The following is a 14,947-nucleotide window of genomic DNA, read 5'->3' as shown; positions in this document are numbered from 1 at the left end:
GCTCCCCCGCCTCTCCTCTACCTACGTCACTGGTGTATGAAAATCGCAAAATAACCCGCTGTTACTGAGCCCCGCAACTCGACCAAAGCTTCAGACAAAAAAAAATAAAAAATAGAAATACAAATAATTTTTAAGCAAAACATAAAAACTCAAAACAAATATCCAATAATTAATTAAGATATTGCATATCCTCATATTAAAAAAATCAAGTTAAATTAAGATGTCGAACACCCTGTTCCTTTTTTTTCTTTTTGCATATAAGTTGTCGTAGATTTCAGTCAGCAAACAATGGTTATCATGGAACGTATAACAGGAGAAGAAGCTGGGACATTATGTCTGCTCGCCCAAAAAAATTGACATCAAACTGCGTAGAGAACAAGATAACTCCAGTAATGGCTGGCCACGGTAGCGACACTGGCAGTAGAGTTGGGTCGAAACCGAAACTATATGCCGCAGTCGTATACTTGTCCGATCCAAAGTCACAGCCAATCCAAAGTCTAATCCAAAGTCACAAGCATTTTCTGAAGTCGGGATTCTATTCCGTCCCGTCCGTGCAGACAAAGGCCTGTTTGAACCTTCAACGTGCGTGGGTCAAATGATTGTTTAGGTAAGTTTTCTCGATTTCATATTCATAATGCATGCCGGAAGAGTATCATCTACATGTGCTGGATGATCTTCCGAGCACCGTAGCTTACGTTGCCACCGTAATTCGGATGATATTTATCTTTTTCGACACTTGAGCGGTCTGCGCGATTTTGTGTCGAGTCGCACTTCTTTCTATCGGGATGCTGGCTGCCTTCGGGAAACGATCGCTATCGCTTATGGAGGCCGTTCATTCAAGCCTTGCGTAAATGCTAGCCGGTATCTTGAGAATCCCGTGAATGTTCTGCGATACCGGAGCACTGCAGAGACGCTGATCAGATTGTTTCGAAAGTTCGCGTTGCTATCGGCGAGCCCTTCGGACACGCTGCAAATGCCAGGCGCGCTAAACTGAGCTGTGCTGTCAAACGCTTGGATACGGATCTTAGAACGAACGCCTTGAATGTGTTCACGACGGCGACACGCGTGAAGAATTGGATGGTTTTTACTTTGACGTGTCGTCTCGTCCTTTCTCACGCTTGCGACAACGTATCTCGGTCAGCGCGCGCTGGCTTTTTGAGCTGCGTCGAGCGGGATGGCGCGGTTGGGGTGCTGGCGTTTAGCGGGTTTCAGCGGGTTGCTAGAACACGCTTTAAGCTGGGCGTCGTCGTAGCGCTCGCGTACGGCGTGTGCCCCGCGCCGGCCTGCTCTGCGTGTCGTCGGTGTTTAGGCGCGCGGGCCTAGGGTTGCTTAAAAGTGTTGACAGGACCCTGTTAAGCTCCTCACTTCCGTTGCTTTCCCCCTTACGGGCCCTGCATATATGTCTAGCCTTGCGAGCCACCCAGAGTACTACTACTGTAGCTAATAAAGATTATTATTGTTTGCCTTAACGGCGTTTTAGTTTACCCCGGTCATATTCGTGACTTCTAGAACCCGGGGGTGCACACATACTTTACATGGCTGAGGAAAGAGGTTATATGTAAGCAGTGATAGAGTGCAGGCGAGCTGGTAATTAATCGACATCTTGTAAACCCTGAGATGTTTGTTCGTTTTTTTAGCGTTCCCGATATCAGTGTTTACAAGATATAGGTTATACGATTTGATTAAAATGCTCAAGAAAGTTGCAGTGTAAAAATCGCACACCTGGCAGGTGCTCTCGCTTGTATAGTGGAAAGCTCGCAATGAAAACTCGCACGGCTGTCCCTTTTCACACTCCGAAAACGGAAGCTTTGCCATGGTCAGCACATTAACATTCTGTGGTGCTTAGCTGGTGGGGGCAGTAATGTAGGAAGGGGGAGGAGGGCGGCAAGCAAACAATTGTAAAGATGCAATTCCTTCCGCCCCCCCCCCCACGCACACACACACAGATGTTCAAAACTGCCGCTGCTGCCGCACCCAAACAGTCATGACATCTATCGTCTACTTACAAATGTGCACATCATTCTATTAAAAAAAAATGACAGTAACAAATGGCCGGGGACCAGTGGCGTACCAACTTGTTTCTGAGTGAGGGGGCAAACGACACCCCCCCCCCCCCCCCCCGAGCCTGGGGGGCGGTGCCCTTGGTATCCCTTCGGCGCCGCCGTCCAGTGTTTGCCCTGCCCAGTGGCGGCTGTTTAAGGGGGGGGGGGGGGCTGCAAAACATATTCCTTGCCCCCCCCCCCCCCCCCCGGTTGGTACGCCCATGCCAGGGACTTTTCAAGCATTCCCTCATCTAGTAGTATTGAAAATGTTCAGAAAACGTGTATAGTCTTGTGCTGAGGTCATGGGGGCAGTGGCATAGGAAAGGGGGGTTCTTTTTTTTAATAATACTGTTTACTGGAAATGACTGATTTTCCTGCAGCCCCCCCCCCCCCCCCCTCTTTTCGTATGCCACTGCCCCCATCACCTAAGCACAAGACAATACACGTAAGAAATTGCACGCTGCTCTAGTTTCTTTTTTTTCTTTCGTCGATAAAAATATTGAACCCTACAAAAAAAATTATCGCCAGAACTTTTTTCTTTTCTTTCCTTATTTTTTTTTTTGGGGGGGGGGTGATGTGTTTGGGATTTTCTAAGTTTTGGAGTGGGTACAAGATAACCACCCCTTTCCCCTAACCCCTCCCTCCCCCTGCAACAAACACATACACATACATTGATCGCCTGTGTCCGATCCCCGTGGCGTGAGTACCGTTTAATCTGAAGTGCACCACCCAATGCTAATTAATTTTGTTTTAATAGAAGCAAAAACATTTGCTTGAAATTATTATAATTCTGAAACCAGAACCACCAATATTTTTATAAACTCGTCGAGGCTCAAGGCCAGTGTCATTCACAACACAAAGTTGAGAACTTCTAAACCACTCTGTTCACAGCGTGACAAAATCGCACCACACGCGAAGTGCAGATAAATAAAATCCAACACACTCCACGGCTTCGTGCCAACGCCTTCGTACCCTAATCTCCTAGTACCCCCGTACAGCGTCCGTGCCTCCGCACGCAATCCGCACTCACACTAGAGTCTACTCACACACTTTGAGTGCGGATAAGAATCTAACACAATCCGCACTCGGAGTGCGGATAAGAATCAAAAATTATTCACACTCGGAGTGCGGATTAGAATCCACCACTATCCACACTCGGTGTGCGAATAGGGACAACCACAAGCAAACTCCCATACCTGCCAGGCGCTCTCGCTTGTACAGTGGAGACACATTCAAATCAAGTAGATCCAGCTTTGAATGTGAAGGCTTCCTACTTCAACTTTTAAATACTCGAGGTTCTGTTAAAGTTGAAGGGAGTCTCTTAAAGCATTTTTGGAACCATGTCCAAAACCCATTGCTGGCCACAATTTTAGTCTAAAAGGCTGGTCCACACTGTTGCTACCTGCTAGGACTGAATCTGATAAAACCAGTCTTCAAGCCTCTTGTGACAGCTTATGATCGTGCTGCGCAGCAGCAATGTTATTCGTAAGCAACTTAACACCCTGTTTTGTTCAACTTGGTCATAGTCGGTTGCAACAGTGTGAACCAGCTTTAACACCTTAGGTGAATATAATCAACAGTAGCTTCAGGATAAACTTGCGCATTGTACTACCCCAAAGTATTTTGACCACATCTCCGGTGTTGATTCTTGATTTCTATCCCAGCACTGCAGAACACGTCAAAAGGCTTGTTGATTGCTGTGCATGCGCCTATCAAGCGAGCTGTGCTATTTCTAGGTGGTGTTTAATTTGTTCTGAAGTTCCCGGGATCTTTTAAGGCGCCGGTAGGTGTCTAAGCTCCACATGCACACTGTTCTTAATACAATTACTTCATGCAGAAGTTAATTTTTCTTATTTGGTTGAGTTTAATGGTGGTGCTGTCATGGTCTTTGCACTGTCGACGACAAGAGAAGCGTCATGTTGCACTTGTTCTTTTGTTGATCCGTGAAGCAAGTTCTCATTTCTTTTTTGTTCCAGAATGTCAGTCTGAGTCTTATTCATGATGTTGCAGGAAGTCTGTATGATGACGAAAAAACTGCAGGTGACGAGAAGCTGCCGATGAGCTGCCAGTCCGGATGGCAGCTGTCAACACGGCAAGGGCCTGCAGGCGCATCAGCTCTCCTCCCGTTCCTCTACTGCCATTGGAGACAGGATGCTTTGTAAAAAGGTGAAACAGGGCCCTTGCACTGTTTCCACAGCGCCCTGCTGGATTTATCTCACATTTTGATTTTCGAAACAAACAACATTACAAACTGTAAAATACCGAACAAAGGCCCACTCTAAATTGGAGATAATCATAGAGAGCTGGGGGTTGAGCACTTGGTAGGTACGATAGTGGGTAAGTGTTCATGGTCCCTTGCTTGGTCTGTGCACGGAATTACGAATAGCTGCATTGCGGAGCTTGTTAATTATGCAAACACAAAAAAACAAACCGTGACTTCTTTTTTTTTTTTTTTTTTGCAAAGAAGCATTCTGAAAAGTGTTTGATTAGCATTGACTGTTACTAAAGCCTTCAATTTACTCTTCTGAGTTAGAACAAAAGAGCAACCCATCTTTTCTTGTACACCACTTTCTGTGGCAATAAAAAGAAAGCTAAGGGGGGGGGGGGGGCAGGCAGGTGCAAATGGCTTTGTGTTAGCGCACCACGTAGTTCGAAACTTCTTTTGGTCTCGGTTTGAGTTTGGGTTTTGGCAGGTCAACCACGCAGTTGCTAGAGTGCATCTCTTTTGTACGAGGATTGGAGTTCAGGGAGTTGAATTGGGATTGCCGAGCATGGCAGGCACATTCACATATCTTTACTTTCGGGTTACCCTGCACTGCCCGAAGGCATTATTGCAGGGGGGGTGAGGAGAGGGGAGGTATGTAGTCATTCATGAAGGTAGAAATACGCTCGTGCATATGTACCAAAAAAAACAAGAAATGCAGGCACACAGGTAAACACATTCAAAAACAAAAGCGAGCCCCCCGCAGGGGGCACCTGTGAAAGCAGGTGTTTGGAGAGTGGCGTCTCCACGGACCCCGAGCCATGCGGGTTCGCCCGCCCACGTATGGCTGTGCGTGGCTTTCCCGTGTCCGGGGAAAAGGGCATCCTGGTGGTTGAGCCGAGCCCGGGGTAGGTTTGGACCCTTCGGGGCCCCCCGGGTGAGGCAATACACCACTTCGGCCCCTGCTTCTCGTAGACGGGAGTCCTGGTAAGGCCCGGCCAGGATGATTCAGTCTAGTCGCCACTTCTACTATCCCCTCTCTACTTTCACCCTTGTCTTCTCCTTCTTTTCACTCTTCTCATTTCTCTTCTTTCCTTTTCAACTCCTTTGGCGGCAAGGGCTAACCTTGGGTGGCGACAGACACCTTGTCCAAAACCACTCTTGGTTATAGAGACTGGGCAGCACTAATAGCGTAACGTCTTCAGCCAAGCCATTCTTGTTATGGAGCGTTACCTATTCCCTTGTTGGGCTCGGTGGTGGGCGGTGCACCACAGTTTCCGAAAAACCTCCCCCTTCATATGGGTTCCAAGCTTAACCTTTTGATCGGCCCCCCAAAAGGGGCCGCACCGAAGCACTGAACACGAAACAATCTTTTGTACTGGAAAAATTCCCGAAATTCCTTGTTATGCACTCGGAAGGTGACAAGCCACTTGACAAACTTTCTCCCTTTCTAGTCTCCAAAGTTCTTGAGGGTGTTATTTGCGCCAATTACAATGCAAAGAAGATGGGATCTGATGATGTCCTTGTCGAGGTCAACACAAAGCAGCAAAGTGATGCCCTCCTTAAACTGAACCTTGTCTCTGACTACAAAGTAAGCGTCAGTCCTCACCGCAAACTGAACAGTGTTCAAGGGGTCATTTCTGAGGATGACTTGCTTGACTCACCTGAGCCAGAGATAGTTGAGGGCCTCTCTAGTCAAGGAGTTATAGATGCACGACGAATCACTATCCGCCGTGATGGTGCGGAACGGAAGACAAAACATATAATTTTGACTTTCGATTCAACCACTCTGCCGCAGACTGTAAGGGCAGGTTACCTTCAATGCCGGGTCCGACCTTATGTGCCGAACCCTCAACGGTGCTTTAAGTGCCAGAGGTTCGGCCATGGGTCACGGAACTGTCGGGGAAGGGACACCTGTGCAAAGTGCTCCAGCAAGGAACACGTTGCAGATGTGTGCGATAATGAGCCTCATTGTGCGAACTGTAGTGGCAACCACCCGGCATACTCTCGATCTTGCCCTGTGTGGAAAGACGAGAAAGAAGTTCTTACATTAAAAGTTACCGAAAACATTACCTACACTGAGGCAAAGAAGCGTTTTGCTTTTGTATCGAAAGGGTCTTATGCCGAGGCCGTGCGCAGGGGACCAGCGCGGCCAGTAGTTTCGATGGGAACGCAGACGTCTCCGGACGACCTGCATCTCCCGTCACGGTCCCCCTCTAAACCCCCGAGAGCGGCGCCAGTGGCACCGCCTCCGAACCGCAAGGTGAATGCTGCTTTGCCAGCATCCGCCCCAGAACGGGAGATGTCGTCTCCTGCTCAACCGGCTGCTTCGACCTCTCGGGGTCGGGGCCTACCTCCCCACACCTCTGCTCCTCAGAGGAAGCCTGGGGAGGTGCCAAAGCAGTCGACCTCCAAGGGCCAGCTGCCAGCAACTCCAGACGAGCCCATGGACGAGGGTGGGTCGAGATCTGATGAGGAGGCTCTCCTCTCAAGATCAGAGTCCACCCCCTCTGCCTCCGGTGACTCTAATCGGAGGCAGAATAACCCCCTAAAAAACAAAGTGCACCGCGTGTAAAAATAGATTTTAAACCGTAAGGAATATCGCTTTTTAATATAATTTGTATGGTATACTTGTTTTGTTTGAAATGGTTAAAAATACAGGTATAATGCAGTGGAACTGCCGCGGTCTTTTTCGTAATATTGATGATGTCAACTTTTTTCTCGATGAGCTCCAGCCTGTTGCCATCTGTTTACAGGAGACTCATCTTAATGAAACACATACACAGGTACTACGGCGACATCAGGTTTTTAGAAAAGACCGTGTTTCTTGTAACACCTCTTCTGGTGGAGTAGCTGTGGTTGTGCAGAGTGGTATTGCCTGTGCACCTGTCCCTCTCGCAACCCCCTTAGAGGCAGTAGCAGTTCGTGTTCTGCTTGACCGCCTAATTACTATTGTTTCGCTTTACCTTCCACCAAACTTTCCAGTGCATTTACATGACCTGCAAGGGCTTGTGGGCCAACTGCCACAGACTTTTTTAATCTTAGGAGATTTTAATGCACACCACCCCATGTGGGGCAGTGCTCGTCAAGACTCTCGTGGCGGTGTCATAGAACGTTTTTTTACTGTCATCTGGCCTTTGCCTTTTAAACAAGAGACAACCAACTTTTTTTAGTGCACCTCATAATACTTTTACTTCCATCGATCTTTCCATATCATCACCTACTTTACTTCCTTGTTTTTTTTGGAAAGTTTTAGAAAATCCTTTCGGTAGTGACCATTTTCCTGTAATTTTAGAAAGTTCAGTATCCCTTCCTTCTCTTCGAGCTTGTGCTCCCAAGTGGAAGTTAGATAAAGCCGACTGGGCTTTATGTTCTCTGGAGGCAGTGGTTGATCCCGCTGTTTTTTTAGCTATGTCTCCTGAGGAAGCGACTCTTTATCTTACCGAAAAAATTATAAATGCTGCTTCTCTGTCAGTTCCCCGAACTTCTGGAAATATTCCCAAGAAATGCAAGCCTTGGTGGAACAAGGATTGTACAACCACCATAAAAGCTCAGGATAAGGCTTGGGGAAGGTTTCGGCGGTACCCGACTGTTCAGAACAAGATCAAATTCAAACAGTGTAAAGCAAAAGCTCGTTGGACACGAAAACAAGCCAAGAAGACCTCATGGGTGAAATATGTATCCTCCCTAAACAGTTTTGTTCCTGCAAAAGAGGTATGGGATCGTGTTAAGAAAATTCGAGGTACTTACCACTCATTCAGCATTCCCCTTTTTCCTTCATCCCCATCACTAAAAGATCAGGCTGACTGTCTTGCTGAACATTTTCGAGCAGTCTCCAGTTCTTCAAATTACTCTTCCAAATTTAAAAAGTTCAGGTCCTTGGCAGAAAAACAGCATATTGATTTCTCTGGAAGTGATACTGGTTACAACCGGCCGTTCACAATGTCTGAGCTTGAATTTGCCCTTGCAGTAAGGAAGCAGTCAGCACCTGGTCCAGATATGATTCATTATGAACTGCTGAGGCACTTGTCGGCTGAATCCTTGGTGAATTTGTTGTCTTTCTTTAACTATTTATGGGAAGCTTCTGGTTTTCCACAGTGCTGGAAGCGAGCACACATCATTCCCATCTTGAAGCCTGGCAAAGACCCTTCCCTACCAGCAAGTTATCGGCCTATAGCACTGACTAGTTGTCTAGGAAAAACTTATGAACGGCTTATTAACAGAAGGCTAGTATACATTCTAGAACAAAAGAAAATTTTTGATAAAAACCAGTGTGGTTTTAGAAGAGGTCGCTCAACCTTAGATCACCTTGTCCGGTTGGAGACTTTCGTGCGTGAGGCTTTTGTGAACCGGCAGCATTGCGTTTCTGTCTTTTTTGATTTACAGAGAGCTTACGATACGGCATGGCGGTACGGAATACTTCAGGACCTGTATAGGTGTGGCGTTCGTGGTCGCATGCTGCGTTGCTTAAAGGACTTCTTGACAGACCGTTTCTTTCAAGTCCGCCTGGGATCCACGCTCTCAGATGTTTTTTACACAGGAAAACGGCGTCCCACAAGGAGGTGTCTTGAGTGTTACCTTGTTTGCAATTAAGATCAACAGCCTCGCTGCAGTTATACCACCATCAGTATTTTATTCATTGTACGTAGACGATGTCCAGATCGCTTTTTCCTCATGCAACTTGTCAATTTGTGAGCGCCAATTGCAGATAGCAATAAATAGGATGAGTAAGTGGGCCGATGAAAATGGCTTCCGATTTGCACCAGAAAAAACAGTGTGCGTGCCTTTTTCATTACGTCGAGGGTTGTCGCCAGATCCAGCTTGCAGATGAATGGCATTGACGTAACCGTTAGACATGAGCACAAATTCTTGGGTGTTATTTTTGATAAGAAGCTCACTTTTCAGACCCATCTAAAAGAACTGAAGCGAAAGTGTCTTAAATCTGCCAATGTTCTCAAGGTGCTTGCACACATGTCCTGGGGTTCTGACAGGAGATGCCTCCTGCGACTCTACAACTCGCTGGTTCGTTCCCGCCTCGACTATGGTGCGGTTGTATATGGCTCGGCACGACCGTCATCTTTAAAAATGCTAGATCCTGTGCATCACCTTGGACTTCGACTTGCCACGGGGGCCTTCCGAACGTCGCCTGTCCCGAGTTTGTATGCAAAGCCGTACCAAATGCCGCTAGAAAAGCGAAGACAGTTCCTCAGCCTATGCTATAGTTATAAAGTCAAATCTGACCATAAACACCCATCCTTCCATTGTTTGCAGGTATCTCCTTTTTTTCGTCTTTTTGAGAATAATCCAAGTATAGTACGGCCTTTAAGCCTCCGCATTCAATGCATGTCTGCATCCCTGCAGCTTGCACTTCCTGAGCGTAGCTTGATGACAAAAGTTCGAAGCATTGCTCCTTGGAAGGCGGTTCACTATACCTGTGACTGGTCACTAGCGAAATACAATAAGCGAACTGTTGCACCACTAGTCCTTCAGGAAGAGTTTATGACCTTGCAAGCTAAGTATAAGGACTATGCACAATTCTTCACTGATGGTGCAAAAACTCCACACTTTGTCGGTTCGGCTGTATATTCAGAACACTTTGTAAAAGCTCGACGGCTTCACTCTGTTGCCAGCATTTTAACTGCAGAACTTTATGGTGTGCTCATGGTTATTGAATATATATTAGGCAACAACATCAGGAAAGCTATTTTGTTTGTGGACTCCCAGAGTGCTATCCTCTCTCTCTGTTCCCTCCATGATGCTAAGAATCGGCTCGTGCAACAAGTACAGGTAGAGTTAAACCTGGCTTCCCAAATGGGATACAATATCAAGCTATGCTGGGTACCAAGCCATGTGGGAATTTCAGGTAATGAAAAGGCGGATAGGCTAGCAGCCTCTGTTAAGGATGCTCTGGAAACACCTGTTCAGCTGCCTCAAGAAGATTTTAAACCGGTTTTCAAAAAAGCAGTTTATTATGCCTGGCAGCAAGACTGGGACAAAGAAATAAATAATAAGCTACATGTTATCAAACCACGTTTGGAGTTATGGGAGAGTTCGCACCATAGAGACCGTCGCCATGAAGTCTTAATGTGTCGCTTGAGAATTGGACATTCACGTATCACCCATCGGCATCTTCTTTGTGGTGAGGACACCCCAGTCTGTGAGCATTGCGGTGAATCGCTAACTATACTGCATATTCTATGGCACTGCAAATTCTTTGATCAGGAACGTCGGACGAGTTTTCCTTCACTTTCTGGATATCTTCCATTTCATCCAGCCTTCTTACTGGGAGATGAACCCTTAGTTCCTTTTGGTCACATTTTAGATTTTCTTAAAAAAACTGGCTACCTGTACCAGTTATAGATCCTCTGCATAGTAATTCCTTCCTTCTACTATAGAGTCTTTTAATTATCTCTTTGGCGCAGCATGGCCTATGTTGCTTTTTGCGCCATTAAACACCTAATAATCAATAATCAACAAAAGCGAGCCCAGAATAAGGTAAAAGCCACATTGCTTGCTCACATTCTATAGTCGGTGACAGGTCAATAAGGAAGTGGAAGCTGCTCCCACCTTTTTCCACTATAGCAGACTGAACCCTGGAGAGGAGGTGCCCTCCTTTCCAGCGTTTGCTCTGCTAAAGGGGAAAGAGGTGGGAGGAGCTTTCACTTCATTCTTGACCTGTCACCGACTATTGGTACCTGCCAACGTTCCATGTTTTTGGACGTAAGCCAACACTTTGACCAGTAGGATGAATTGGGCTGTTGTATATTGGGTGTATCAAGGAGCGGCCAGGATCTTTAAATCGACTGCAAAATTCGGTTTCTTAACCTTTCGCACTACGACTTTGTGCAGCGTTGCCTACAGATGGTGCATTTTTTTGTAAAATTTGCAAAGAGCGATCTTACCTGAGGAAAAAGTAAAGAAAGAAAAAGGCTTAGCTCCTATGGAAATGATGCGAAGCCAAAGGTCTTCAAACAATATGGCGCCGTTTCACTAGAGAGACAAAAGATGGCGCAAGGGGTCACGACGCCAACGTACGAGCATACGGTGCACCGAAAGCTGGCGTCTTTAGCAGACAATCTTTTCGACTAAAAAGTGGCACGAGCTTTTCTGATATCAGTTGCCAATGCATTATTTTATTATCCTTACTGATAAAACATTTTGAAGGGGCACATAATCGATTACAAACGTGGTTTGTTGGGATATTTTGACTGTTTTTTTTTCGGAGTACCGATGTCATCTGCTTTGCAGTTCCTTGTTGTTACCGGGCCTGTTTTTGTTTCTGCGACTGTCGCCGCCTGCGGAATGCACTCTACTCTTGAGTTGAAAAGATTGTCTGCTAAAGACGCCAGCTTTCGGTGCTGTATGCTCGTTCGTTGGCGCAGTTGGCATTGTGGCCGCTTGTGCCATCTCTTGTCTCCCGTGCGAAATGGTGCCGTATTGTTTGAAAACCTTTGCCTTCGCCGCATTTCCATAGGAGCTAAGCCTTTTTCTTTCTTTACTTTTTCCTCAGGTAAGTTTGCTCTTTGCAAATTTTACAAAAAAAGTGCACCATCTGTGGGCAACGCTGCATAAGTCATAGCGCGATAGGTTAAGAAACCGAATTTTCTGGTCAATTTAAAGAGCCTGGCCACTCCTTGATACACCCAGTAGTTACCACATATATGTGCAGATCACTCATGCAGTTTTTAATGACCATTGGTGCCCAACTCAACCTCGTGCAGGGTGTCTATGAACTGGAAAAATGGTAATGTTGAGGAAGTTGGCGATTGCAAAAGCCTGAAGATTTCCACCCTAATCACCATCGATCAGGGATGTTCAGCCTTCCCTTGTCTGAATGTCAGCAAAAGACACGTGTGGTGTGACACATGAACCTTCCTACTCAGGAACTCAGCCAGCTTGCCAATGTAAATCTCTGCTTGGAAACTATAGTCGTGGGAGAATCCAGAGATACAATTTCATCTCGAAATGTATGAAAAACACAAACTTCTGTACTGTAAATGAAGTGCTGCTGCTTATGGCAGTGCTGCTTATGGCAGATTTTTGGAAGTGTTTCACAGTGCGACAGGTTGTCTCTAGAGCTACCCATTTGCTCCTGAATGGACTTTCCATGGGATTTTTTTACAGGCTGTGAACATCATGGCTATTGAGGTAGTTTCTGCTGCGGGGAAGAGAATATCCCTCAGCTTGATAGTCCACAGAAGCTTTAGCAGCCAGGATTTTGGATGCAGCGAGAGCAATGACGTTTGCCTTTAGCTCATATTTTTAGCCAGAAGTTGTACAACCAACCGCCAGGGTTGTCTCATCCGACAGCAGGACATGCCGGCTACTGTGGCGTCATTTAATGCTGTCGCTTAGAGACCACCTTTAATGAGTGGTATAGAATGCTAGAACGCAGAGGCATCTGCTGCTGGGATGTTCTGATTGGTTCTCATTGCAGTCATTACAATTTTCAGATTGTTTCTTTTCTTCAGTGGGAGCTCATGAAGGTGGCACTGTGCATAGAGGGACAGAGTGGCTGACAGTGAGCTGCCCAAGACAACCTGCTGGCTCTCGTGACCATCTCCGAAAGCCTCTGGATGGGCTAATTGACAGGCGTGCCTGGACATTTATAAACGGTAAACACAATCTAGACTACCTTTGAATTACGCCTTGGTCTAACTGCTGTTACCAGGATACAGTGTTTGGCTGCTAGAATTGAACTGGATATGCTAAGCGGCACATGTTGCCAAGTAAGGACACGCTGGGACGCTTATTGATAAACTGCGCTTCCCAGTCCATGAGCCACCAAAGACCCTGCCAAAGAGATCCCGAGTCAAGTCCGAATAACTAAATCGATTCGTTGCGGCCTTACAGTGTGCCGCCCGGAAACCCCAGGCATATCCAAAAAGAAATCAAAGCGATGATAGCGAACCGGGAGCACTCGATCTGTCAGGTCACGATTAATACCCCGGGCGGACATCGTTCGTCGATAAAGGTGGCGCGTGTGGGCTCATGAAATATGGATCCGCGTGTAAGTTTTCTGTTAATCTTGCTAGTAGCAGCGTCATAGTCGTTAATTAAATTGTCGGGGTTGCCCCGCTCATTGCGACAAACCGAGCAAAGCAGAGCGAAAGAACGGAGATAAAGACTACCAAAAGTGACGTCATTAGCAGGGTCCGACAACCCTTGCTTGCCAATAGGCTGACTTGGGGATGCCAACGATGATGTCACGAAGCTTTGGACAGGTTACATGTGGAAGAAAGGCTCAGTGCATGCCTTGCTATAATTGCTGCACATATTCAAAATAAATGCAGTTTACGTCGACTTTTGCCCAAGTTTAGTGCAATTACTGAATTAACGAGCCAAAATGCTATGTAAGTCTGCTTCTAACTCAGATTTTTTATAAAGTGCTTCAAGCTACCTTTAATGCTAGTTTGACTTAGTTGCACAAGCCTGTGCCAGTGCACAAACTAGAGCCTATACATTGCTGTACTATTTTACATTTAATGCACTGCCAAAGGAAAAGGTTCAGATACAATTAAGCCCAAGAAGCTAGACCATTAATTTGAATGTGACATACAATAGACTAATTAATTGAAACTCCAGGAAGCCACGAATTTTGCATGAATTATCAAAAGCTCAAATTATCCAAAGTTCATCTAAATATGTTGCAAGATAAATTATGATTTTCTATATGGATGGCTACACATACAAAACAGATATTTCGTGATTTCCTCTGCACAGGCCCATTAATCATAAGCTGGTATGCCATTCATGAAACATTGGTAACATTTATGACAAGTTTATTCGACCCTCAAAAATGTTGTTTATCAGGGACTGTTTAGACAGCACATGACACCTCAAAACAAATTAAGTTTGTTCAACCAGACAAAAAGTTGTCTATTAGGGACTGTTAAGCAGGGACCCACGAGTAATGGAAACGGGCATTGTGGTGCAGTTTTTATAGCAACTTGCGTGAACACTGCCATATAAAGCCATGCCGCCACATCACAGCATCCTTGCAAATTGATATGGAAACTGCCGCGCGGCGCCCGTTTTTGCCGCTCATGTGTCCTCTGCTTCAGAGACGTATATAGAGATAGTTTAACCATTCATTTGGTTGTATAGAAGGCAAATGAGGAGGCGCCTTTCGCTTAAGGTGGGCTGGGCGTGTTCCAGATCATTTTCACAAATTCGTATGTGGCCAACTAGCAGCCGCGTATAATATCCTGGCAGTGGTTGTGAGAAACAAATTAATGAGCTTGTCCGAGTAACTCTCGGTGACTGGGGTGCACTGATGTTTTGATCGTGGTCAGGCAAAATCACGGTGGAAGATATAGAAAATATAAAAAACCGTGCGCAACCAGCTGAACGATTGACGTAATCCGTACACCAGGCGTCGAAGCGGTCAGACTCCATTTGAGCAATACAGAAATCAAGCGGAACATTAGTTTCCTACATCTACTTGCATAACCATAATCGAAAAAGTGCGTGCACCATATTTTCAACCATAGAGAGTTACTACAATTAACTCTTAGGCACTTATCAAAACCGTTTCTCGCTACCATAGCTAGGGGATTATTTTCAGCTTCTGGTTGGCCAAGAGAGATGGTCGAACCTTCTATCTTCGTCTGATGCAGGCCTTGGCCTGCATCAGACGCAGATAGAAGGTTCGACAAACGCAGATAAAAGGTTCAGACGCAGATAGAAGGCTCCTTTCATA

General features: G+C 46.0%; 1 long non-coding RNA gene across 1 annotated transcript; it reads left to right on the top strand.

Annotated features, from left to right (window-relative positions):
- The first annotated feature begins 540 nt into the window (after positions 1–540).
- Positions 541–12,753, top strand: LOC120837089. The gene is made up of 3 exons (XR_005714806.2): positions 541–607; positions 4,053–4,208; positions 12,699–12,753. It is a non-coding gene; the product is annotated as an uncharacterized LOC120837089 (long non-coding RNA).
- The last annotated feature ends 2,194 nt before the right edge of the window (positions 12,754–14,947 follow it).

The sequence above is a fragment of the Ixodes scapularis genome, unplaced genomic scaffold (genome assembly GCF_016920785.2).
Source record: "Ixodes scapularis isolate PalLabHiFi unplaced genomic scaffold, ASM1692078v2 PGA_scaffold12__126_contigs__length_90152505, whole genome shotgun sequence".
Classification (NCBI taxonomy): domain Eukaryota; kingdom Metazoa; phylum Arthropoda; class Arachnida; order Ixodida; family Ixodidae; genus Ixodes; species Ixodes scapularis.
This window is presented reverse-complemented; position numbering and strand designations above follow the sequence as displayed.